This window comes from Galeopterus variegatus, unplaced genomic scaffold, assembly GCF_000696425.1.
Source record: "Galeopterus variegatus unplaced genomic scaffold, G_variegatus-3.0.2 Scaffold491, whole genome shotgun sequence".
Taxonomy (NCBI): domain Eukaryota; kingdom Metazoa; phylum Chordata; class Mammalia; order Dermoptera; family Cynocephalidae; genus Galeopterus; species Galeopterus variegatus.
In genome coordinates, this window is record NW_007726602.1 from 313,467 (window position 1) to 338,505 (window position 25,039).

General features: G+C 38.3%; 1 pseudogene; it reads left to right on the forward strand.

The window, feature by feature from the left end:
- Positions 1-9,825: 9,825 nt before the first annotated feature.
- LOC103587830 overlaps positions 9,826-25,039 on the forward strand; it is a 23,990-nt pseudogene continuing 8,776 nt past the window's right edge.

The window sequence follows — 25,039 nt, forward strand, 5'->3', positions numbered from 1 at the left end:
ACAGTGTGAAAATGGTCAAATTTCCTAGACTCTCAGATTTCTACAGGTTTCCCCAAGGGTTTGAAACAGAGACATCCTTACTTACAGGGTCCTTGGAAGGTGTTTGAATAATAATAAGTATATTATGAGAACATTGTCTGGTTCAAGCTAAAATATTTGTCTATGTGTGAGAGCATCTATAATATAATCATCATCTCATAGAAACACCTGGGAGGTTGTTTCAAGTGCTTATGATTGATGCCTGTGATAGCTGGAATAGTTTTCACTGATAATTGGGAAACTCAGAGCACTCCAGTAAGTGCAGAAACACTGCTGGCATCCTCAACTGTTTGAACATTTCTGAAGTAAATCAATTAATTCAATAATAAGCTCTAGACCCCCTTTCCTTCAATATTCTTCAATTTGATATATAAATAGAATACAATTTTCATTGTATTTTAATAAAATTAGTTCCTGTTCTCAGTCTATGTACTTGCTCTAGAGTATTTTCATCTGGGAAAATTTTCATTACTGTGACTTCATCAGTCATAATTCTATTTTTTTTTTTGCAAAGTATTTCTTATAATTTACATATACCTTTTTCACATTTTAATTTCTAATGTACTAAATTCTTATTTGCTGTAATATTAATGCTGATTAATTTTTTGAGTCTTTAATCTTAAAACTATTGAAAGGAGGGCAGGCCCATGGCTCACTTGGGAGAGTGTGGTGGTGATAGCACCAAGGCCAGGGGTTCAGATTTCTGTATAGGGATGGCCGGTTAGCTCACTTGGGAGAGTGTGGTGCTGACAACACCAAGTCAAGGGTTAAGATCCCCTTACCAGTCATCCTTAAAAAAAAACCACAAAACTATTGAAATGAAATAAGCTTATTGTAAAAAATTAGAACATGGTAGAATACATAAAGTATTAAATAGAATTGTCAGAGTTAAGTGTTTGGTATATGCTTTTCCTAAGCATCAACAAAGCATTTCCCTATATGAGGTCATTTTTTAGGGTTCTAGGAAATAAGTCAAGGTTATATGGTGTTTTGAAGATGCAAGGCTGAAAACACAGGAAGGAAACAAGAAAGGCAAAGACCAACCTACCTTCGGCCCAAGATGGTCAGTTGTAATAGACCGTGAGATCTCTAACTACCAATAAAAAATTCTCTAAGGCTGGCCTGTAGCTCACTTGGGAGAGCGCGGTGCTGATAACACCAAGGCCACGGGTTCGGATCCTATATAGGGATGGCCGGTTTGCTCACTGGCTGAGCGTGGTGCTGACAACACCAAGCCAAGGGTTGAGATCCTCTTACCAGTCATCTTTATATAAAAAATAAAAAAATAAAAAAATAAATTCTCTAATCTGGCTCCTTAATCACAGTGAGAGAGCTCTGGAGAGTAAGAGAGAGGGGATTCTATATTAGGAACCAAATATGCATCAGAGGCACAAAGATGATTAAGTGGAGAAAAAGATAAGTCGGCCCACTCAAAAAATAAAAGAAAGAACAGAAAAGAGAAAAAGAAAAAGGGGTTAAGAAACTATGGGTTGTCAAGCTAATTCGATTTTTTGCCAAACTATGTGTCTCACCCTGATGCTAAAGAATAAACCAACACCCTAGGACATCATACGGATTAAGAAAGATATGATTTTTTCTAATACCGTGATTACCTATGGCCCCAGATTTTTTGCCCACTCTTTGGCAACTAAGGGACTGATTAAAGAATAAAAAGCATAAAAATGAAACCTCCACATCATATTCTAAGATAAAGATTGAAATAGCCCTGGAATAAATAAGGAAAAGCATCAAGATTCCACTGACACTATTTTTTGACAGATAGCAAGAAACACCCCCACGGGACTTGTACAGAAATGCTGGAACAAAAACACAATGGAATAAATGATGTAAATTATAGATGAAGAGCACACTTTAGAAGAACAAAATTTTACATAATTGCTTTGATTCTGAAGGAGATTAAAGAAAATCTGGGCTCTACAAAACAAGAAAAGATAATGTCAAATAACTGTATCTCTAATTATCCACATAATCTTTACTAAAACAAACCAGAAAAGCACTTCAAGAACTTTTTCCCCTCATCTTTAAGAAATAAATGAAAATAAATGTCAAGTTATGTAGAAAAAACCAGTGATACACATCGAACCTGTTTAAACACAGAATTAAACTTAAATAGGGCTGACTGATTGCTCAGTTGGTTAGAGCACCACCTTGTAACACCAAGGTTAAGGGTTCAGATCCTCATGCCAACCAGCCATGAAAAAAAAAAAAAACTTAATTAACATTGATAATTATGGTTACAGAACAGAATATAAATCTTGTAATTGTTGAAGGAGAATCTTAATGTATAATGATAATCATTTAACTATAATAATCTAGGACAAAATTCTCAGAGCATGCAAACAAAAATTGGAAGGTGGAAAGCTGGGAAAAATGGAAAATATTAGTGCCTTATTCTCTGTCATAAGGCATACACAATTGAAATGTTAATTCTGTGGTGTGTTTTTACTATGTTTTTACTTTTAAATAAGAATAAAAGTTATTTTCATTTTCTAAAGTGTAAGTTTAGGGGGTGCATGAAACAGGGGCTACTCAGCCTCAGGGTGTTATAGAACCTCAGATATGGAAGAGATCTCTGCTCCTTATGAAAGTACCTAGTGGTTTAACAAATCCTATTTCGTTTCAGACTGATCAAAATGATGCCAGTCAGCTGAGCCAAGTGTGTACATTCCTTACTCAACCCCAGACAGCTTCATAATGGCTCATTAAGCAGCTAATTAGACTTGCATTACTCTCAGCCACAGGCTCACAGATCCCACCCGTGGACACACCTTTGGTGTGATCCTTGCTCTTGTTTTGCTATTCAGAGGTAGCTCAAGAGGGATTTTGTGTCCTAGAAAAAAATTGTATTTTAAGAAGCCTGCCAGTACACTAATTTTGGTTTGTTTTACTGAATATATTTCAGAAGAGGAGTACTAGGAATTTAGTGATAAACAGCTTAAATCTAAAAGGAGAAATGCAAGACAGTTGTTGGGTAGGTGGCCAGAAACTGCATAGAGAGCACACATGCAGGACCGTAACATGTGGTTCTTCGTGAAAAGGAATATCTTGCTCTCGTGACCTGAAGAAAATCCCAAATACATAGATTTAGAGTCCACTTATTTAGCTCTTGAGATGCAAGGATATTGCCTATGCAGAATCCTTGTATGTAGAATTTTGCCCTGGTCCTGCTTTGGCAAAGTACCAGTTTGTGGACCTCCAGGACTTGCAAAATGATCACTTAAAGATGAGATTTTTATTCTTGTTATAAGAATTGTCACAATAATTGAGTTTGCTCTATTATTTTGTAAATATATTATTTTATATTTCAAGTAAACATTTTGTATTTGTTTCCCAGTAATCTTTTATCATAAATCATAATGTTAAAAATAAAGAAAAAAATTAAACCAACATCAGAACATTGGCTGGATTACAGTTCATGAGTGCTGACATCTAGTGGTTGTTGCTATTCTTCAATAAAGTACTATTCAGGTAGTCTTTTCTTTGGCTACACCGTAATAATACATGGTTTAAAAAGTATTTATTGATGTGGAAAAGGGGGAAGACATGGGGGTTAGGGAAAAATTAGTAAAGAGTCAAAAAAAAAAAAAAAAATTTTTTTTTGAAAAATAAAAAAAAAAAAAAATTTTTTTTTGAAAAATAAAAAAAAAAAAAAATTTTTTTTTGAAAAATAAAAAAAAAAAAAAAAAGAACATTTGCATTGAGTAATGATAAAAGAAAAAAGGAAAAAAAAGTATTTAGGTCATAATATTTCTTCTTATAAAACTCTATGCATTTGTAGTACTTTGGTTAAGAAAAGTCATTCTGAAACCTTGTAATTAAATACTGAGTTTTCAAGCTGTTTTCCCCCCACAAGGATGCCATTCACAAGTGCAGTACTTTCCTGCCATAACATCCTGCTACATACATTGAGTTTCAACAGGGTCATGGAAGAGAGGTGGGAAGTCCTAGGAGACAGGTAAGAAGTTTCCCAAACTACTTGACACTATTTAAAAATTTTTCTTTCTTGTCTGCTTATGAAGGCAGATAGCATCACTGGATAGTCACGATGTTTAAATTCTTTAGTATTTACCAGAAGCTGAGGTCTAGTACCATTTTGATGATCATAAAGAACACTTAGAATGAAAACATATACTTATGAGGTATGTGCTATTCTCAACCTTGTCCCAGAGACACAACATTAATTATTGTGAACCTTACTGTTTAGAAATTGTAAGGTAAGGCAAACAAACATGTCATGAAATAACTGCAATTTAGTATGATAAGTGCAATATTTGAAATGTGGTAAAGGATTGAAAAACACAGAGAAGGAAATTATTGGACAGATGAAGAAAAAACTTACACTGGAGTGATCTCTAACTCAGGTTTTGTAGGTTATTTATGAATTCTCCAGGTGAAAAAAGATTAGACAGTCATTTTTTCATTAGCCATTCCATAAATATTTATTGAGCACATACTATATGCCTAGTGGGATATAGCATGTGTAAAGGCTAAAGATATAAATGGGGGCCAGCCCGTGGCTCACTTGGGAGAGTGTGGTGCTGATAACACCAAGGCCACAGGTTCAGATCCTATATAGGGATGGCCGGTTAGCTCACAGGTTGAGTGTGGTGCTGACCACACCAAGCCAAGGGTTAAGATCCCCTTACTGGTCATCTTTTAAAAATAAATAAATAAAATAAAATAAAATAAAAAATAAAGATATAAATGGTATTTTAGAGTATGTTATTGTTAAAGCAGCAAATAGAAGAAACTGGGAGAGCAGTAGAAAATAAATGTAAGCAGGAGAAAGACAAATCTGAGTTCAAATCCCATGTTCATTACACTTACTTGCTATGTAACTTAAGCAAGTAACATATGCTTACTAAATATCAATTTGCCCCATCTGTGTAATGCAACAAAGACTGTCTGACAGGTTATTGTGAAAATTAGATGAGCTAGTAGATGTGAAATTTCCTCACACAGATTAAAGACTAAAATGTTAGTTATTGTATCCGTCAGCTTTTGCTATATAATAAACCACCACATTGTAGCATTTAGTTTCATGCTCATTGGTGTCTGCAGGCCAACTGCTGATCAGCTGTTTTAGGCTAGGGTTGGCTAGGGGGCTCTGCTTCAGGCTGTGGGTCCAGCCCACATATCTCATTCTGGGCTCAGATTGTAGAGACAGAGGCTACCAGGATATGTTCTCTTGGTGACGGCAGGAGCACAAGTCTAACCATGCAAGCTCATTTCAAGCCTTTGCTCATGTCACATCCCTAACACCCCATTGGTGAAAGCAACCACCAGGCCAACTTTAAAGTCAAGGGGCAGGAAAGCACTCTGTGCCTCCCTAGAGTCATGACATGGGTGTGGATGTACAATACTCCCCAATAATATCATCCCAAGTAGCTCAGACTTCAACCAGCAGGCAGTAGAGGAAAGATCTGATCAAATCTGTGATTTTGGAAAGCTGGTTCTCCTGATACCAAGGGGGATGGCATTGAAAGAGAAAGAGATTAAGAGCAAAAATGCCAATGGCAGTAATGTCTTAGTGTACACACGACGAAGACCTAAACTGGAAATGTCCCTTCTCCTGCATAGGGAAGAAAGAGTAATACAGTAAGGTTAAATCCTGGGTCTGAATACCCAAGGATTTGTTAGTTTTGCTGTATTTGCTTTGTCTTTTTAAATTATTGAATAAATCTGATCAGAGCAGTTCTCCCTAAGGCCATAGCATTTAAACTTGATAAACTAGAAGTAATCTTAAAGCACATAAACCAATCTCTTTGTCCAACAGATGTAAAAGTGAAGCTCAAAGGTGTGGTAGAGGCAGCTTGTACTGGATTGTGAGACCCAATTGTTACATTTTCTGAAATTTTGTGAGCCAGTTGATATACATAGCCATCATTAAAAGTTCAATTATATAAACTTACAATGAAATAAATTATAATAAAAATAAAAGTAATCACTTCTGCTTTCAGCCAAGATGAAGTTACAGGAAATAGATTACTTGCCTACCTGAAAAAAATCAGAAAACTCAGACAAAATATATGAACCAGCAGTTTTCTAGACAATGGATATCTAATAACAAAGAACGGTGATCCCTGAGAGACAAGAAACAAATGAAGTGAGCCCTTCAGTTGTCCCAGCTTACTACTTTGTAAGGTTTCAGGCCATTAGTAGAGGGGAAGAACCCAGGCAGAGCCCAGGACTTCCTGAGTTGAGACAGAGCTGAGAGTGTAAGAAGACCAAGACAACTGTAGGACAGTATCAGAGAGGCGGGACCTGCGCAGAGGGAGAACCTCAGCTCCGCAAAGAAGACCAAGACAACTTTAGGACAGTATCAGAGAGGCGGGACCTGCACAGAGGGAGAACCTCAGCTCTGCAAAGGGTTTCTCTGGAGTATTCAGCACATGCATATAAAGAAATTACTTGAAGCCAGCAAAGGAACTACCCAAGGATTACAGGGAATAGTCCTCTGTGCTCATACATGAACTGAAATAGTGCCTGTTCCCACTAGCCAGACTGGAAAAAAACTCATAATTTAGGTAGAATACTCAGAAGGGTCTTGCCTCAGTAGTGGAGAATAATTAATGCTAGACTAAATGCTGCTCTGGCCTTTAAAAAAATCTTCAGTTTAAGACCCAAAAGGAACAAACTGTCCTCAAGTAACTTAACTACATTTCAGGAAAAGCTTGAGAAAATTTATAGGAGCACTCAACAAAGTAGAATCACAATACTCAGTCTCAGATTACCAAGAATACAAAGAAGCAGGAAAATAGGAGTTATAAGAAGAAAAATCAATCAATTGACACTCAGTCAGAACAGATACACAAGTTACTATTAGCAGAAAAAGACAGTAAAACAGTTATTTTAACTATATTTCATGTGTTCAACATGTAAGTAGAAACATGGAAGATAAAAGACCCAAACAGAATTTCTAGAGATGAGAACTACAATGTCTGAGATGAAAAAATATACTAGGTTGGATTAACTGCTGATTAAACATTGCAGAAGAAAAGACTAGTGAACTTAAATACATAGACACTATGCACAGTGAAATCCAAAGAATAACAAGAATTTTTTTTTTTTTTTTTAATGAAAGGAACATCAGTGAACTTTGGGATAGAAAAAACCCAAATATCTTATCAATAGATGGGTGGATAAACACATTATATCTATGGGTGTAGATGGGTTTATATCCATACTGTTACACTTCCCTCTGTGTAATGGAGATGAAAAAAGAATTACATGATCACTCAAACCACTATGTATACATTGAGAGGCCCAGAAGGACTGTCCTTCAGTAATTTCCCCATTAGGAGGAGAAAACTGAATATGACAGCAGCCATTCAAAGTTAGCCTCTCCTTTTTATTGTAAAGACAAGGAAGTTTCACAAGAAAATTCAGTTGATTTAATCATTACAAAGAACACAAGGATATGGGCAGAATTATGGCTAAGTACAGTTTTAACAAATGGAAACTAGTAACATCAGTGAAATAAACAAAGTGACATTCCATAATGCAATTTATAAAAAGTTAAGTCAATCTACCAACAAAAGCTTATTCTTAGCAAACACTGTCTTTTCTTACAACAATTTCCTTAGTATTTTTACACAACAATCAAGCAACTTTCTTAACATATCAATCAATAGGTTAACCAAGGACATCTGTCCTTGAGCCAGCAATTTTGCTATGTTATGATTCTTTATCTACAACAGAGACTTTAGCCTGGAGAAATTTTCCTGTCTTATGCAAGCTTAACATTTCTGTATGTAATTTTAAAAAGTTAGGTTATACCTGAAACTACAGGGCTTTGGAAGCTAGGCCCTGTGAAATACATTTGCTTTATTAATGTTAGTACACTCCACACATACAATGGAATACTACTCACAATAAAAAGGAATAAACTATTAATACACCCAACAACATAGATGAACCTCGAAATAATTCGGCTGGAAAAGAAACAAGATTAAAAAGGGTACCTACTGTATGATTCTACTTATACAAAAGTCTAGAAAATTCAAACTAATCTATAATGACAGAAAGCAGATTAGTGTTTGGTAATAGAATTGGGGTGAGAAGGGAAAGAAGGGAAGAGTTACAAAGGGGCCCAAAGAAGCTTTCAAGGGTAATGGATATGTTCACTGTCTTGAGTTTGTTGATGTTTTCATAGGTGCATACATATGTCAAAAGTTATCATATTGTACACTTTAAATATGTGCTGTTTATTATGTCAGTTATAACTCAATTTATTTTTTATTTTTTTATTTTTGTCCTTTTTGAGACCGGCCGCACCACGTTCAGCCAGTGAGTGCTGTGAGCACACCGGTCATCCCTATATAGGATCCGAACCCGCGGTGGGAGCGCTACAGCACTCCCAGCGCCGCACTCTCCTGAGTGCGCCACGGGCTCGGCCCTATAACTCAATTTAAAAAAATACAAAAACAAAAACAAAAACTCTGATCCATAGTGGTGATTTAGTAAAATTGGCTATTATAAACATACACATATACACACAAAGGTATCAAATACTCAGAACTCACTGCCTAATTATTTTACTGCATTTTATTGTTATCTGTGTTCTTAAGGTTATTTACATGTATCTGTTTGGTGGCAATACTAACAGTGTGCCACTTTGTGTCTCTTCCAAACTCCACATTCACTGACATCATGCTGGTAGCTTAAAATAGGTCATGGTGGGAATATTTACATCAGAGAAATAGGCAAATGCAGGAGGAAAGGGCCTCTTCCATTTCTGCTCCAGTTCCCTGTCCCCAGTGTGACGGAAGGACCCCTCCCCCCACCCCATTTCTTCCTGCCCCCAACCAGAGGAATAGTGCTCGTCAGTGTTGTGAGGCATGAGACATTTCCCTCATTGGTTCCTCTCATTTTGACTTTTTCACTACCCCTTCAATGAACTTTCCATTACCTTTTCATGTGGTAAAGAAACAGATCTGGTCTCAAAAAGGAATACATTATTGTGGAATTTCAGCAATCAAGGGAAATGACTTTTCTTTTAGGGAGGGTTCTTCCCAACACCTCTCTGATTATAACATATGAATATGGTATCTCTATTTCTGCCCCCAAATCTGGCACATAGTATGGAAGATGAAATTTATGCATTTTTGTGGTCTATAAACACCATGGGCAGAATATTTCAAGTGTGATGTTACCAGAAAATCCACATAAGCTGAATTCCTCAGTCTTTACCAGCCTATGGGTACAATTAAATGATTCACCAAATTTCAACATTCCTGCCTCCACCTGCTATCACAGGACCTCCAGGCTCCTTCTAAATTCCTGGGGCATATTCCAAATCAACTTACAAAGCCCTCTCATGCTCTGGAATTCTGGTCACCTGGTTAATACTCTGCCTGAGAAAAGAAGCCCCTGAAGGTGGTGCCCTCCTTTGCTGCCCATATCTGATATAATATTGAATCTATTGGTGGTGCTATCTTTCCTTGCCTTCAGAGCTGCCAAATACAGAGATGCTGAAGCAGCTATGCATTTTCTGAAGCTATTGTTGGTGATGTCAAGTCACACCCCGCCATGAGAAAACATGTGGAGAATGCCTCTCTTCCTCACTTATATCAAGCTGTGTCCCCTTGGCTCCTAGAGTGCCATGTGAAGTGTTCCTTAGATTTATTTTTGTAACCTCTCTTTCCAGAGAGTTCTAATACAAACTAATGGAGCTGGGAATAAGTATCTAAGATATACAATATATTATGTTCTCCAGTTTTGCCTCGGGTGCATGACTGAGGGGAGTGTGCATGTGTGGAGGAGATGTCAGGGGAAAAAGCAAAAGTAAAAGAAGAAAATCAAACTAAAAAGCAGATCCAAACATGTCAAAATGCTAGTTTTGACTTAATAGGGAAAGGTCCCGCTATATCCAAGCAAGATTATGCAGGTAATCTTCCATTTTTTTCCCTTGGCGGTAAAAATTGGTCTTATTAAAACTCTCTTTGACCTAATTCTTATCACAGAGATATGATGTCTGGGCAGCACAAATAGAGATGGTATTTGGTTGCCTAAGGAAATTAAAACAAGTGTTAGATCAAATCATATTGCCCAATATTTTAGCTTCCTTTTTTTTACTTGGCCAATGATAAAATATAAAATTAATTATAGAGAAATTTTAAATTCTATTAAACTGGGCTGGCCCGGTGGCGCACTGGAGAGTGCGCCACTTGGGAGCGTGGCGGCGCTCCCGCCGAGGGTTCGGATCCCATGTGGAGACCGGTTCCCGCTCACTGGCTGAGCGCGGTGCGGGCGTGACACCAAGGGTTGCGATCCCGTTACTGGTCAGTAAAAAAGAGACAAAAAGGAAAAATAAATAAATAAATAAATAAATAAATAAATAAATTCTATTAAACTATTTGCTTAAATAATATCCTGATGTGTTTAGTTCATGTTCTTTCTCATTTTTATTTTATTTTATTTTATTTTTTCCTTTTTGTCTTTTTTCGTGACCGGCAATGGATCGCAACCCTCAGTGTCGCGCCCGTACCGCCGGACCGGGACCAGCAACGGGATCGCAACCCTCGGTGTTGCTCCCGCACCTCGCTCAGCCATTGAGCGGCCGGTCTGTATGTGGGATCCGAACCCTTGGCGGGAGCGCTGACGCGCTTCCCAAGTGGCGCACTGTAGCAGTGCGCCACCGGGCCAGCCCATAGTTCATGTTCTTTCTCACTGAACCTAGTGTTTTTATTTTTGTGGGTCTCAGATGAAGATTGAGAAGGGTGCATTGGAAAGGCAGGGAGAATGCAAAATTAAGAACTCTCTCCTTTTCCTTCTTTGAGATAACTTTAGTGTTATCTGAGGTATGGATACTAGCAGATGAAATCAATTTTGTAAAAGGAGAAACATGAGGCCCTGAGGAGTTAAATGTCTTAACTCCACACGGCCCCTTAAGGCAAAAATGAACTGAGAATCTGTGTCCCTTGGCTCCTAGATCAGCAAACCCTTTGTCTTAGCTGCTTAACTTATCACCCTATATTATCTGCTCAAACCACAAAATCCAATCTCTTGATAGATGTTATGGAGGGACATTTTTTTTATTGAGACATATTTGGTTATATGTATTTGTGGGGTACAAAGTTGCCTATCAGTATTCGTGGGCAATATGTGATGGTCATATTAGGATAGTTAGCTTATTCATCATTATAATACATAATCATTCTTTGTATTCATTAACCAATTTCTCATTAATCCGCCTTCTCTTTTTGGTGGAACATTGTTATATTACATTTTGGTGTTTGTTCTTGACAGCAGTTTATGAAGTTGATGAGGATTTTCACATTCAGAGCCTTTCTACAATGAGTATTAGGGAAATCATGAAATCCCTATTGGATAGTAGAGAATTTTTTGGACAAACATAAACCTCTAGGAATGCAGTTTTGTGAGAAAGTGTGATTTTACAACTCTCGTAACTCTCTCCAGAGGCAGAAGACTTGCAAATATATGAAAATTAAAAACTCTGAAGGTTTAAAACACAATTGAAATTCTAAAGCTGCAGAAGCAATTGAATGATTTAGTTCAGGCAGGGGTATTATAGGACTCACTTCTAATATTAGACAAATCAGTTCACTCAACTCTAGCTGACCTATTTGTTCATCCTTCCAAGTTATTAACCCTAATCTCTCAACAGCTTCTGTGTTTTGTAAGGTAATTAGCACATAGGAGATCCATTTGTAGCAGGCAGTGTTCTCATTGACAATAAGTTTTATTATCTAAATACATACATTTCATGAAAAACTTCTTTCCCCAGGAGGAGTGGCTGATTGATTACAGGGAAATGGTAAGGTGTACCTTGGTGATGGTTGTCAGGCAAATGAAGAGACTTCTTTCCTCCAGACATGAATAGTGCTCTGTAAAGTGACAGCGGAGACCTCTTTGCTACATTGTTGGGTATGTTCAGTATCTTATGTGGGTGTACCTAGATGGTGGTACAATGACCATTCCTACTCATTCATTATTCTATATTAGCACCCATGTTTATCTTTTGAAATTATATATTAAAACTGTGTTCTGCAAAAGTAGGAGTTGTGAACGAGAAGAAATATATAAAGATATGTTTATATATTTATTTATATGTATTTTATATAGCATTATTACATATGTAAACACACATATATTTTGTATATTTCTTATATATAAATACACATGTATACATATACACATACATATTTTCCCCATGTGATGTAGAAGGACAGTTTTCTTTTTTCTTTTTTTAATAAAAGATGACTGGTAAGAGGATCTTAACCCTTGACTCGGTGTTGTCAGCACTACGCTCTCCCAAGTGAGCCAACCAGCCATCCCCATATAGGGATCCAAACCCGTGGCCTTGGTGTTATCAACACCACACTCTCCCAAGTGAGCTAAAGGCTGGCCCTAGAAGGAAAGTTTTCTTCTCTTGGATTGTTGCTTAAACAGCTCTGATGTGAGAAGGAAAATCAAGGGGGGTAGTGAATACTCCATGTGAATTTGTCAGTACTCTTTCTTATCAGTTTACTATTACAAACACCATTGCTCATATGGAATGGACAAATTGTATCCTTTTCCAAGGGACAAAATAATCTTAGTTGTCAAAGAAACCAAAATATGGATGGCATGATCATATGATTGCTTGGTGAAAAGTAGTATCACATCTTCTTTGGAAAGTTATTTATAATTCCTGGATTTAGTGACGTGCCCTCACCCCAATACTTTCTTTGGTCCAAGCAACTCTATTCTTTCTCTAACCTTTTTCCTTGCAGGAATTGGAAAACTATATCCTGTGAGCCAGATCTGGATTGTGGTCTGTTTTCAGACAGACTGCAAACTAAGAATATTTTATACATTTTAAAATTTTTGTTAAAAATTTTTTTGAGGGCCGGCCCGTGGCTCACTTAGTAGAGTGCGGTGCTGATAACACCAAGGCCATGGGTTCAGATCCCATATAGGGATGGCCGGTTTGCTCACTGGCTGAGCGTGGTGCTGACAACACCAAGCCAAGGGTTGAGATCCCCTTACTGGTCATCTTTTAAAAAAAAAAAAAATTTTTTTGAAAAAGGATAATATGTGACAGAGAAGAAAATGTAGCGCACAAAACCTAAAATATTTTTATCTGTCCCTTTACAAGAAAAGTTTGCTGACCCCTATTCTAGGAGTTGACTCAAAGCCCCTAATCATAACATCTGTAGAAAAAATATCACTGTGGTGGGCTGGCCAGTTAGCTCAGTTGGTTACAGTGTGATGTTAAAACACCGAGGTGAAGGGTTTAAATCCCCAAACCAGGGCCGACCCCATGGTACACTCGGGAGAGTGTGGCACTGGGAGTGCAGCAGTGCTCCCGCCGCAGGTTCAGTCCTATATAGGGATGGCTGGTGTGCTCACTGGCTGAGCGCAGTGCAGGCTACACCAAGCCAAGGGTTGCGATCCCCTTACCGGTCACAAAAAGCACAAAAATAAATAAATAAAAAATAATAATAAAATAAAAAATAAATCCCCAAACCAGCCAGTCCTCCGCCCCCCAAAAAAAGAAGGAGGAAAAAGAAAAATCACTGTGGCCCAGGCTTGGCCCTTATTATTCCTAGACATTAGGCAACATCCGAATGTGGGTTTAGCAGAATATAGTTTTCTGTATATTTCTGACCAGAGAATGAGTCCCTTGTGTAGGAAGGTATCCTATAACCAACAAAATACAAATTTGGAAAAAGTACACATGGAACATTAAAGAAGTTTGAAGACATCCACATAGTCAGTTATGTCATACCAAATTCATCATAGAGGTTGATGAGGAGACTTATGCTAGTGCCAGATAACATTTGCATCCCTAATTATTCCAGTGTTGCAGCAAAATGAAGTGAGTATATGGTGCTCTGCTACTTCTGCTTGCTTATTTGCCAAACTTTTGAACTTCTATTTACAGTTTCTTCCCACTAGGTTGGCATCATTGTCAATCTCTGAGAAAGGAGCCTCTGTTAAGAATCTTACCCAGTGTGCTCTTTATTTGTTTCTCATAAAGAGACTGTTCTTTATTTAACATATTTAAAAGGAGAGTATGAAGATTCTCTTCTTGCCCTAAGTAAAATTTTCTTTTTGAATGGAAAAAAACTTCTCTATGTACTATGCTTACTTGTCCATTTCTCCCAACTGTGTTGACGCCCCTTTATTCATTTAGGATAAAATCAAGACAAAAGTTCTTAACTTAAGGGCCGGCCCGTGGCTCACACAGGAGAGTGCGGTGCTGATAACACCAAGGCCAAAGGTTCGGATCCCTATATAGGGATGGCCGGTTCGCTCACTTGGGAGAGTGTGATGCTGACAACACCAAGTCAAGGGTTAAGGTCCCCTTACCAGTCATCTTTAAAAAAAAAAAAGTTCTTAACTTATATGCATATGTACACACACATACACACATGCTTGTAGTTTTCTCCATAAAGCAGGCTCATATAAAGTTATTTTTTTGTCTTGAGAGGTTAAAAAATTGCTAAAGTGAAATACTTAAGATGTGAGTGAGAATAATCATGTCAGTACTCATCAATTTTCTTTTTCTCAACTACCTCACTCTTCTTTTATTCTGTTTTCTTTATCTTCTCTGGGTTATTGCAAAAAATGGTAGTGAATTAAGATATCTGCTTCCGAATGTCAGGACTATGAGAGCGTCAGAGGACCTAGGCCACAGGTGTAATCAATAGCATCTGTTCAATCCTGTCCATGCCTGTGAGCACTGTAAATCTGTTAGCTCTTATCTGTCCATATCAGGATTACTGCTTAAAACCATGATCTCACTATTATTGGCATGCACTGAGTGCTTGTGTATTTGAATCAATTTAAATTGAATTGAATTCAGATCAAAAGGCAGGAAGGCCTTACACTGGTTGCTGTGTGGACTTGCTTGCCTGCTTCTTCCCTTGAAAGTGCTGTTTCTACTCCTCAAGTCCAAATGGCTTCCCTTTTCTATTTAATTCAGACTTAGCTTGTACCCCAGGCCTTCCTTTTGTCTTCAGATTTGGCTTTTCCTTTCCCTAAATGTGACCCCTGGATATCTGTCTTTGGATTTTACAACCTTTATCATGTCACTGCCTGATTTCTGTGGAGGCTAGATTGGCCTCTGAACCTTGATGTGCCTTTGCTCCAGCCACTCCTGATACACAGTAACAGACTCTGTATGAGCAAACTATGCATAATGGGGGTTTTAAGAAAGGTAAGTGTACATGAATCACTGTCCATGGTTCTGAATCACCACTGTGCTGAAATATAGTTGGTGTTGTCTTCTCTGATCTGTTCACACTCCATTCATCTTGCTCTCCAGCCTGGCTCATGGCCCTGGCCTCTGAGTTCTTTTCTGCCACACATTGGACTAGAACACTATTTTAAGTTGCTAAGTACCTGCGTTTATTTTCATTTAAGCATCAAAAGATGTTTAAAACCAAAGACTATGGCTTGAAAGAAAATGTTGTGTGGATTGTTTTTCCAAAGTTTCTTTCTGATCCCCTCTGTTTTACCCAACTCTTTATTTTTTTATTTTTATTTTTTTTTGTCTTTTTCCATGTCCGGCAACGGATCGCAACCCTCAGTGTTGCCCCCGTACCGGACCGGGGACCGGCAACGGGATTGCAACCCTCGGTGTTGCTCCCGCGCCTCGCTCAGCCAGTGAGCGGGAACCGGTCTGTATGTGGGATCCGAACCCTCGGGTGGGAGCGCCGCCGCGCTTCCCAAGCGGCACACTTATCCAGTGCGCCACGGGGCCGGCCCCTACCCAACTCTTTAACTATCTGTTAATGCACACCGATAGCTTTATATACATAACTTTCAATTTTGTACTTCTGAATTGTTACAGGGACAGAGAAAATCTTGGGGGATTTAGACTTTTAAGTAACTTTTTCATACATAGTTGTGGAACTCTGATAAATAACACTGTTAATAATGTAAGAGGGCATTAAAGGGCAACTAAAGTTTTCAGGATGGTGAATTAATCAAAATCCAGATATTCATAAAGCCTCTTCTTTATCTTCAGAAAAAGATGATTGCAAAGAAGTTATATAAGTAGAGAAAGTAAATTTTTCATTTTAGGCAAATGAGTTTGGCCATTAATTTATAATCATGAATCTGGTTTATGAATACTTGAGGATTCCTCATATATAGTCCCTCTACTTTTGTATATGTTTGGAAAACTCCATAATAAAAGGGTTTTAAAAGTTGTTTTAAATAGTTGGAAACAAAGTAAAAGACACAAATTAAGTATCACTACAACTATATAGTAAAATACCAGATACTTATTAAAATTACCTCTAAACTGTTTCATATAAACATGCTTATAATATAATTGATTCATAGTAATATAATTATTAAGGGTGTGGAAAATCATATCTAGCCTGGATCAGCTCCTGCTCTACAACTTCGAAAGATTGTTTTTATTTTTAAAAGGCAAGATTAATAGTAGGACTTGGTATTTAAAAAAATACAGAGATAGATAAAGTATAAAAGTACAGAGATGAAGGGCTGGCCCATGGCTCACTCGGGAAAGTGTAGTGATGATAACACCAAGGCCACGGGTTCGGATCCGTGAATAGGGATGGCCGGTTAGCTCACTTGGGAGAGTGTGCTGCTGACAACAACAAGTCAAGGGTTGAGATCTCCTTGCTGGTCATCTTTAAAAAAAAAAAAAAAAAAAAGAACAAAAAAATATAGAGATAAGTAAAGCATAAATAGCTGCCTGTGGCCTTAACTTTTCTTCACTCAGTATAATGTTCCTCCTCAGAGGTGACACCATTGTCAGTTTTTTGGTGTTGGGGTTCTGTACATGATACCCCAAAACATTGCACATTGGCATATTGGGTATTTTAAGCTGAAGAGAACTGAGAAAATTGAAGCAGGAAGGTCACAACTTCTTTCACCTTTCTCCTCTGAAGTAGGTTATGAGAGTTTAAAACCTTACTTCTACTCTCTGAAGTTTTGATAATTTGATCCTCTGAAATAAACTGACAGTAGACAGATTAACAGGAGAAAAGGCAAACAAATTTATTACATGCATATGCATGGGAGTCTGTTGGGAAAATAGAATAGTTTGGTCAGGGCCCTCACCTTGGGTCCCCTTGGGTGTGGTTTAGCACATCCTTTGTAAGCAAATTGTTGGTGGGGGTGGAGTTAGCATGCATGTGTGCCAATGTATCTTTTTAGTTTTGTTGCTATTCTTGTGTTCTTGGGAGAGAGGAGTTTTAGTGAAGTGGGCAGTCAGGCGTCTGCCTCAGGCATCTGCCATGTGCGGCCATGCTTTCCAACCTTTGGCTCCAAGGACCTTTTGGCCAGTTACCTAGCTCATAGATCTGTGTGTGAGGGGTCTGGTGACCCACCCTGGTATATGAGGGGTCTGGAGACCCAGCCTGGCATGTGAAGGGTTTGTGACCCAGTCTGTGAATGGGCTTCAGCAGGGGTCTGTGAGCTCCAGACCCAGCCCTAGCTCAACAATCAGTCCGGTTGGCAGGATTACTGGCTGGCAGGATTACCGGCAGGTAAAAGAGCCCAACAACTAGTGTGGTCACCTAGCTTTATAATTGGCGTCATGAACAGGATTAAGAGTGCTACAATTGGCGATGCCCACAGGATTCCAGACATTAGCCATAGCCTTAGTTGTAGCGCAACAGAGTCTCTCTCAGAAAATATAAGACTCAAGGAAGGGTCAGATGATTAAAGTTTTTATAATATCCTGAGCTGAGCAAGAAATAGGGGCTGGAGCTTCTGGGGGTAGGTGGCAACAGGTTGTAGGAGGGTGAGGGGAAGAAATGCATGGTGAACAAAGGTTGTGTTGTTATGCAAGATAAAATCTCACAGGTAGTAGCCTTCAGAAGAATAAGTGGTAGCCTGAGGCAAAAGCCTTTCTGGGCTAGGTGTGACTGACTTTAGTTTCCTTTCCTGTGGTATGTCTTTAGGCAGATAAGGGGACCTCAGAAAAAAAATCTCTGCTTGCATCCCGTTTCCCCCGCTTTTCCCCAACCAGCATACAAAAGTGTCATAATTTGGGGTCTTGTTTTTTTTTCTTTTTCTTTTTTTTTTTCCTAAAAAGATGACCGGTAAGGGGATCTTAACCCTTGACTTGGTGTTGTCAACAGCCCGCTCACCCAGTGAGCAAACCGGCCATCCCTATATGGGATCCGAACCCGTGGCCTTGGTGTTATCAGCACCGCACTCTCCCGAGTGAGCCACAGGCCGGCCCGGGGGTCTTGTTTTCTGAATCCCGACAAGACCATATAAAAATTCTCTGACCTACTTCCCCTGAAAGTAGGTCAGAAGACTTTCATTCTAGAGGAGTTCTGTCCTGTACCTGGAGGCCAAGAAGAATCAAAACAAACAAGTCTTGGGCCAGCCATGGCTCACTTGGGAGAGTGCGGTGCTAATAACACCAAGGCCACAGGTTCGGATCCTATATAGGGATTGCTGGTTCGCTCACTGGCTGAGCTTGGTGCTGACAACACCAAGCTAAGGGTTGAGATCCTCTTACTGGTCATCTTTAAAAAAACAAACAAACAAACAAAAAAACAGGTCTTGCTAAGTGCCTCCCAGTTTATTACCATTAGATCATACCTTTTTGTCTTTTAATCATACTTCTGCATGATTGTCCATAAAAATACAGATTTTCCCTGTGTCTTTGGGTCTTCATTTCTGAAGGCTCTTGTGTCACATAAAACTTATATTGAATAAATGTGCTATGCTTTTCTTTTGTTAAAGGAGTTCTTTTGTTATTTGTCTTTTGTTACTGGGGTGCCAGCCATGAACCTTGTTATGAGTGAGGAAAAGATATTACTTTTTCTCCCCTACAGTGGTATTACTCTTACAGACTTTTAAAAAAAGAATTAGGAGCTGTCTGGTTACCTCACTCAGTAGAGTATGGTGCTAATAACACCAAGGTCAAGAGTTCTATCCCCTTACTCACCAGCCACCAAAAACAAACAAACAAAATTAAAAAAAAAACAATGTTGATGTGAAAATTTATAAATATATGGTTCTATTATAATATATATGTTGTCATCTTGTATAATGTTTTTCTGCCAATTTTACTGTATCTGGGAGATAGTAATAGTTATTAAATAGAAATTTTCTTTATTTAAAGTACCTTTTTCATCTTAGGACTAAATGTGTTGTGTCATTATTCTAATAACAACCTTCTGAGCCTTCCTGATGTAGAAAATGTAACAAAGGATGCAATGTCAAAGATAAAAAAAATTATCATCTATTATTACCAAAGTCTGTGTATGTGTGATAATTTGTTAACCTGAGTCTATAAAACACCAGGACGTAGTGATTTGGAAATACTCAGAGCCATAGTATTGAAACTCTAGTCTCATAATTATAGCCTTACCTGCAGAGTTGGATAACTTTGTTTTGGGTCATGCATGCATTCATGGCTGCCTGTCAGTTGACTGTTACTTTTATTGAGCAATTACTGCAATTACAGAATCTAAGCAATGGCAGGGACAAAGACAGTCATCTGATTTGATTAATAAAGGGAATAGCACAAAGCCATTCCATATTATTGACATGTCAGTGTTTCAAAACATTTCCTGCTCCCTTTAAACCCAGATTTTTGCCTTCATATAACTAAGTACCATCATCTTAAACATTACTGAGGCAGATCAGTTGACTATGTTATAAGACATTGACTTTTTTTCTTTTTTCATGGTTGGCTGGCTCGGAGTCAAACCCTAGACCTTGGGGTCAAACCCTTGGTGTTAGCAGCACAGTGTGGCACTCTAACCAACTGAGCTAACTGGCCAGTCCCCAAGATTTTGACTTTCACGTGTTTTTTTTTTTTTTTTGGCAGCTGGCCGGACTTTTAAATACTTTGTAGTAGAAAGAGTTCCTATGTGTATAAATTGATAAAACCTGGGCAAATTTTCCTGAGATGCTGAACAGCCTTCTGTCAATGAGTTGTTACTGAGGCAATACTACTGAATATTCTCTACTTAAAATTGCATGTGTCCCTACTGTACTTGGGAACAAATTTCCAGAATAAAATTTGCAGCGAGATTTTTATTAGATGTAATGCCTTGTAAAAGAGGGTTTGTAGTAAAAAGGAGAGGGTAGTGAGTTAGGTATTAAGAATTGTAATTTAGTTCTGTTGGAGTGAGCAGCATTGATGGTTTTTTGGGACCTAAAATTGCATGGGCATTAGAAAAAAAAAGGGGGATGCAGTTTTTTTTTTTTTTTTTTTTTTTTTAAAGGGCTTTTTTTTGGGTTCCCCTTTTTCCCTGGGTTTTTTGTTTTTTTTTTTTTTTAAAGGGCTTTTTTTTGGGTTCCCCTTTTTCCCTGGGTTTTTTGTTTTTTTTTTTTTTTAAAGGGCTTTTTTTTGGGTTCCCCTTTTTCCCTGGGTTTTTTGTTTTTTTTTTTTTTTTTTTTTTTTTTCTTAAGAGGCATTTCTCTGAGTTCCCTCTTTTCCCATGGTTATTAGATATTTTGAACCTTGGTTATGGGGAAAGATGACATTATTTACATAAATGCAAAGTTGTTTTTCAGTCAGCCTGGAGTTGCAAACTTGCCACAAGACACATACTATCCAGACCCTGAGAAATTAAGGAAGACATCAATAAAGTTATGTTGATTACACCCTAAGGCAAATCAAAATCCTGCAGGACCCTAAAACAATGTCAAAGATGAGAACAGAAGCTAGACTAAGCCTTGATGAGAATTTGCACCTGGCCCATTACACATCCCCCTTCCTCCTGCTTTTCACTTCCCACATTCTATTCCCTCAAGGCTTCTTTAAAAATCCCTTGGTAAACCTGAATCTTTGAGATGGTTTTAGTCTGGCTATTCTCCTTCAGGTTTACCAGAGAGAGGGGTTAGCCTGACATCTCTCCTCCGGTCACTGGTGTTCCTGAATAAAAGCTGACTTCCTATACCACTCATATATGATTTTCGAGTCATTTGTTTTTGTATGGGACAGGCAGCCAGACTTGGGTTTGGTAACAAGATTTTGGTGAGCCTAAGCCAGGAGCTGAATGCCCTGGGTTCTGTAACAGATTTTAGTGAGCCAAGCCAGGGTTATTGCTTGGGGCAGGCAGCTGCATTTGTGTTCAGTGACAGTTCTGCCATAATTAGTTGTGTACCTCTGGACAACTCATCTTCTTAGATCTCAGTTTCATCTGTCCAGTGGAATTCTTTCCTTTTCTGCCTTTAGTGATGCTTTTTATTTTATCACCAGCTATTTATTGAATACCTGTGGCAATGAGGATATAAATAGCAAGATTCCACCTCAAAGAAATCACTTAGTGAGGGAGACAGTGAAATAACGTAACACTTAATGATTAAGCTATAATATATCTATGTAGAATAGGCTAGAAGATCACAGTGGGTGGGCCACTAATTCATCTAGGGGGTTGTATGAGCCGAGTCTTGAAGAAAAAGTAGGAAATTGACCAGGTAAATGAGGTCAGAAGGATATTCCAGGAAGAGGCATCTGCACATGCACACACGTGAAATGTGAGAAAATATGCATTTGGAGAAAAGTATTTTTTCAATATTGGAGCGAAGGTTCCTATAGTAGAATATTGACAGAAGATGAAGCTGAAAATGAGAAGATCAAAATGGTATTGTATGCTGCTATAGTTTGGATGCTCCCCAACCTCATTGAACCTTAATTCCCTCTGTAATTGTTGAGGGTGGGAAATCCTATTATGGAATTGAAAGGTGTGGCCTTGAAGAGGTGATTAGGTTGTAGGACCATGTCTCGTAGTGAATGGATTAATAATGGTGGTTAGTGCAAGGTTCTGAGGGCTTTAAAAGCAGAGTGCGTGAGGAACTGTTGCTCTCTCTGCTCCATCATATTTGCAATGAGATACCCTGACATCACAGAAGTCACCACCAAGCCTTCACTAGATGTGTTCCCTGGACTTTGGAATTCCAGTCTCTGAAACTGTAAGCAATAAATTTTGTTTTCTTACAAATCACCCAGTTCCAGGTATTTAGTATAAGCAACAGAAATGGACTAATACATATGCCACTCCAATAATCTGATCTCTGTTCGGAATGTGATGAAGATCATCATTGCCAGACTTTAAGTAGGGGAACGATATGATCAAACATTAGAAAGACATCTGTGTGATAGCAGTGTGGAAGATTAATTGCATGGCTCAGGGGAATCAAGTAGGATACTATAGCAATGATCCAGGGAATAGATGATGAAGGCCCAATTTTGGTCATAGTAATGGGGACAGAGATAAAAGGGTAGATACAAGAAACGCTTTTTGGCAGTAGAGGAAAAAATGGAACTTTGAGACCTATTGTATGTAGGGGTTGACAATTCAAAAATGATACTATGATTTTTGTATTATGCATTTGGATGGATGTAGATAAAGACTGAGATAAGAAATATAGGTAGAGTGGCAAAATGTTAGACATTTGTTATTTTTGTGGCTGCCCTGCATCTGAATTCTTTCTTTTTGGGGGCAACTCTCCATAGTTTAAATCTTAGCTATCATCAGAGCCAACTTCTCAATATAGCAACTAAAAAGACAGACTCACTTTCCTGACCTCCTTTGCACATAGGTAGAAGCACGTGTCCTAGCCTCAAGAAATCAGATGTTCCAGCCCCAGAGTTTAAACTAAAAACCAATGGATTCTCTAATCCATTCCTGTGGTGGCAGTAGCAGTAGTAGAAGTTCTGCTGTGGCATCCAGTGTTTCTGTCAGTAGCTATCAGCTGATAACAGCTGGGTGTCTGTGGTGTCTGGCATTCATCATCTGTCCTATCAGGCACTTGCTGTGGAGTGGTCCTAGTTGTAACTTTACCTGTTGTCCAGATTCCCTTGGGCTTGCCTGGTTTCCGTGTGTGGCTGTCTAGGCTTTCTAGTGACTTCTCTTCAGCTTAGATTAGTCAGAGTTAAGTTTCTGATGCTTGCAATTAGGTCTCTGATGGATACTAGCAAACTTGGAGTGTAAAATGGTGTGGGGCTGTAGAGAAAATATTTTTATGTTTCTGCACATCTAGGACTTTCTCAACAAATGTTACTGAAGCTTGGTTTTAACAAGCCCTAAAAGGTAATAATTACTTAGTGAAAGAGTCCCAGAGAAATTTACCTAGTGAGGCATGTGTTTACAGTTCAAGAGGAGCTGAAAGCTTAGGGCCACCGGTACCATCCCTAGGTTGTAAAGCTGGAGAGGATGGTCTTATCTTTCCTCTGAAAGATTTATTTACATGAGAATTCAGGATTCTTTCCATTTCATCTCCAAGGAGACTTTCAGTCTCTCTCTCTCTCTCTTTTTTTTTTGTCCAAATTTTATTTTATTTTGTCAATATACAATGTAGTTGATTATTGTGGCCAATTACCGAAACCTCCCTCCCTCTTCCCTCTCCCCCCTCCTTTGCAACAATGTCCTTTCTGTTTGCTTGTGTATCAACTTCAAGGAATTGTAATTGTTATGTCTTCCTCCCCCCCACCCCATTTGTTTGTGTGTTTATTTATTTATTTTTACCTCCCATAAATAAGTGAGAACATGTAATATTTCCCTTTCTGTGCCTGACTTGTTTCACTTAATATAATTCTCTCTAGGTCCATCCATGTCATTGCAAATGGCAGTATTTCATTCTTTTTTTTTTTTTTTAAAAAGGGGGTTTTTTTTTTTTTTTAAAAAGGGGGTTTTTTTTTTTTTTTAAAAAGGGGGTTTTTTTTTTTTTTTATAGCAGAGTGGTATTCCATTGTGTAGATATACCACATTTTCCGTATCCACTCATCTGATAATGGACATTTGGGCTGGTTTCAACTCTTAGCTATTGTAAAGAGTGCTGTGATGAACATTGGGGAACAGGTATCCCTTCAACTTGATGATTTCCATTCCTCTGGGTATATTCCCAGCAGTGGGATAGCTGGGTCATATGGTGGATCTATCTGCAATTGTTTGAGGAACCTCCATACCATTTTCCATAGAGGCTGTACCATTTTGTAGTCCCACCAACAATGTATGAGAGTTCCTTTTTCTCTGCAACCTCGCCAGCATTTATCGTTCACAGTCTTTTGGATATTGGCCATCCTAACTGGGGTGAGATGGTATCTCCTAACTGGGGGTGAGATGGTATCTCAGTGTGGTTTTGATTTGCATTTCCCGAATGCTGAGTGATGTTGAGCATTTTTTCATATGTCTGTTGGCCATTCAAATATCTTCCTTTGAGAAATGCCTGTTTAGCTCTTTTGCCCATTTTTAATTGGGTTGCTTGTTTTTTTCTTGTAAAGTTTCAGTTCCTTGTATATTCTGGATATTAATCCTTTGTCAGATGTATATTTTGCAAATATTTTCACCCACTCTGTTGGTTGTCTTTTAACTCTGTTAATTGTTTCTTTTGCTGTGAAGAGCAGAAGCTTTTTAGTTTGATATAATCCCATTTGTTTATTTTTCCTTTTGTTGCCTGTGCTTTTGGGGTTGTATTCATGAAGTCTGTGTCCAGTCCTACTTCCTGAAGTGTTTCTCCTATGTTTTCTTTAAGAAGTTTTATTATTTCAGGGTGTATATTTAATTCTTTAATCCATTTTGAGTTGATTTTAGTATATGGTGAGAGGTATGGGTCTAGTTTCATTCTCTTGCACATTGATATCCAGTTATCCCAGCACTATTTGCTGAAGAGGCAGTCTCTTCCCCAGTGTATAGGCTTGGTGCCTTTGTCAAAGGTCAGATGGCTGTAGGTGTGTGGGTTGATTTCTGGATTCTCTATTCTATTCCATTGATCAGTGTGTCGTTTTTATGCCAGTACCATGCTGTTTTTGTTATTACAGTTTGTAGTATAGTTTAAAGTCAGGTAGTGTTATGCCTCCAGCTTTATTTTTTTTGCTCAGCATTGCTTTGGCTATGTGTGGTCTTTTGTTATTCCATATAAATGTCTGGATAGTTTTTTCCATTTCTGAAAAAACTGTCATTGGAATTTTGATGGGGATTGCATTGAATTTGTATATCACTTTGGGTAGTATGGACATTTTCACAATGTTGATTCTTCCAATCCAAGAGCATGGGATATCTTTCCATCTTCTTGT